Source organism: Bos grunniens, chromosome 3 (assembly GCF_055505025.1).
Source record: "Bos grunniens cultivar Pamir isolate PY7600 chromosome 3, Bosgru_T2T1.0, whole genome shotgun sequence".
NCBI classification, from domain to species: Eukaryota; Metazoa; Chordata; class Mammalia; order Artiodactyla; family Bovidae; genus Bos; species Bos grunniens.
Window position 1 is genome coordinate 115,086,593 of NC_141167.1, and position 3,424 is coordinate 115,090,016.

Sequence of the window (3,424 nt, forward strand, 5' to 3'; positions counted from 1 at the left end):
TTGCTTTTTATATTTCAACTATTTCTGTCTTTAGTATAAATATTCAAGTTTAGATAACAGGTAAGTATACTTATTTTATGATTTAATTTTTACTGAGAGCTACCATTGAAAACTTTTCATGTAGCTTCTTTCATTCATTTCTAAAGAATATAATTTTTCACTTTTGAAAATAGTGCATAAACTGACAATACCAAAATGTAATTTTTTATTTTGGAATAAATGTTTTTGATGATGTAGAAACAGCCTTATCTCATGAAAAGAACCAGAATTCATAATTGAGAAACTTGTGTTCTAATCTTGAATCTTTTATCAAGTTGGATGGCTTTAATCAAGTGACTTAATTTCTGACAACAGAGTGAGATCGTAGGTTCAACCATCAGTGTGGAGCATCTCCTAGATGATGGTACTATTTTAGATTATGTCATGTTTAACGTTCCCTTTTACGTTTATGAAAACTAAAGCCCAAATAGGATAAATAAACTTGCCCAACATTTACTGTGACTTACAGATGGTAATCATATCCTGGTGTGGCATGTTTTTTAGGAAAAAAACCTGGCTGTTCTGTGTGATGAATTCAAGGGAAAGAGACTGCCGAGAAGGATACCCTAAGAGACTGTTTTAAGAGCTCAGACTAGAGAAAAGGAGTATTTAAATGAGTAATTCTCACACTCCGTGTATAACAGAGTCACCAGGGAGGGCTTGTTAAAATGTAGAGTGCTGGACCCTAAGCTCTAGAGTTTATAACTGTAGTTTTCGCTGGGTTTGAGAATTTGCATTTCTACCAAGTTGTTGGGTTATACGGCTGCTGGTACTCTGGAGACCATACTTTGAGAAGCACTGGTCTGAACAAAGGGTGTGGGCTGTATGATTGAAAAGCCAGACCAAATTCTAGCTAATTGGGAATCATTGTCAATCCCTTCTTCTCCCTGATTACTGCAGTAATAATATTAACTAACAGAACTTCTTTTGTGCCTGGCACTGTGCTGACACTTTTTTGTACATTATCATTTTTTACCCCACATTTAATCCTTAATCACAAGCCAGTGAAGAAGATAACTGGTATTCACTTCATTGTGGGGGGGTGGGGTGGAATGCTCATTTAGATGATTTACTGCTGATGGTTATACAGTAGGTAAATGAATGCCTGGCTCTAAAATAGTGCTCTTAACACCACTATGCTGGATTGCCTTCTAGGCAGCTCAACAATTCCTCTCTGGTCCATCTTCCCTTTTCCATTTTCTCTGATGCTACTTATATTAGTCCTTGATCTCCTTACTTTATCTTCTAACAAGATCCTCATCTTCAGTCTCATGCTCTCCAGCCTCTACTTTGCAGTGTTGACAGTTTTAATTCTTAGAAATAAACCTGATCATGCTACTCTGTACTTCAAAAATTCTTCACATTATTTCCTATCTCTTTTTCTGCCTATTTGCCTTCAAAATAATATCTAATTCCCTTGGATTGGCACATAAGATTTTTCACAATCTGGCTTCTACAAATCGTGCTGCATTTCCTCCCTCTCTCTGTTTATGCTTTGTCTATACTAAACTACCCATCTTTTTACACATTCCATGCTTTTTCCTATATTTGGGGACAGGTACCGTGCATACAAGTGCAGATCTATTGGTGGAGAAGTGCTAAGGTTGGCACAGGGACCACTGTCGTCATGCATCTGGACCTGCAGTGGAAGCTAAGTCTGCCCAACCTTTCGACAACCATGAAAGCTTTATCACACACTTGGAATTTAGCATTGATACAGCAATATTCAATACACAGTCTATATTCAGTTTGTTTCAACTGTCTCAATATCTTTTATAACCTTTTTTTTTCTCCTCCCTAAGACCCAATCACGGAGAAGGCAATGGCACCCCACTCCAGTACTCTTGGCTGGAAAATCCCATGGATGGAGGAACCTGGTGGGCTGCAGTCCATGGGGTCGCTAAGAGTTGGACACGACTGAGCGACCTCACTTTCACTTTTCACTTCATGATTGGAGAAGGAAATGGCAACCCACTCCAGTGTTCTTTTCTGGAGAATCCCAGGGACAGAGGAGCCTGTTGGACTGCCGTCTATGGGTTCGCACAGAGTCGGACACGACTGACGCGACTTAGCAGCAGCAAGACCCAATCAAAATTCTTCTATGTTTAAAAATGCCTATTGAGAATTTGTGGGATGTTAGTGTCCTGCAGAATAGTTTGCAAAACACTAGCTTAGATTTATATTTAAATCTGTCCCTTTTCTTGTAATAAATGCTAACGCTTCATTTAAAATGTGTTTTCCAGCAATTCCTTGGTGGTCCGGTGGTTAGGACTCACTGCTTTCACTGCCATGGTATGGGTTAAGTCCCTAGTCAGGAAATCAAGATCCCATAAGGTATGTAGCATGGCCAAAAAATTAAAAAATTTAAAAATGTGTGTTTTTAGGGGAAACTGTATTGCCTGTACTGTATATTTTATCTTGTGGATTTCTCAGTCCACAGGGGAAGTAGAACTATAGTAAGACTATGTCTGACAAAATAGTAAATATCCTACAGAAAATTAACTATTTTCAAGACTATGCCTTTTAATTTTTGAAAAATTTTATTCATTTGTTTTTGGCTGTGCTGGGATTTTATTGTTCTGTGGGCTTTTCTCTGGTTACAGTGAGCAGGGGCTGCTCTCTAGCTGTGGTATGCAGGCTTCTCATTGCAGTGGCTTCTCGTGGAGCACAGACTGTAGGGCATGCAGACTTCAGTAGCTGTGGCACATAGATTGTTTAATTGGTGCTCCTTGGCTCTGGAGCACAGGCTCAGTAGTTGTGGCACATGGGCTTATTAGATTAGTTGTTCTGTGGCCTGTGGGATCTTCCCAGAAAGTGAAAGTTGCTCAATCCTGTCTGACTCTTTGTCAGCCATTGGCTATATAGTCTGTGGAATTTTCCAGGCCAGAATACTGGAGTGGGTAGACAGTCCCTTCTCTAGGGGATCTTCCCAACCCAAGGATCGAACCCAGGTCTCCTGCATTGTGGGCAGATTCTTTACCAGCTGAGCCACTTGGGAAGCCCAAGAATACTTGAGTGGGTAGCTTATCCCTTCTCCAGTAGATCTTCCTGACCCAGGAATCAAACGGGTTTCCTGCATTGCAGGTGGATTCTTTACCAGCTGAGCTACTAGGGAATTCCGGGATCTTCCCAGAACAGGGATCAACTCTGTGTCTCCTGCATTGGCAGGCAGATTCTTTACCACTGAGCCACAAGGGAAGCCCTCCACCTCTTAAATTTAATATACAAGCAAGTAGATTTTTTTACATTCTATTTCTGATGACAAATTCCATGGTCAAAGAAAACCTGGAAGAATTAAAATATGTTTCTTTCTTGTCATTTTTGGGGCAGAAGAATTGGCATGCTGAAAATGGCATATGCTTCAGGGACTAAACTTTAAAAAAAT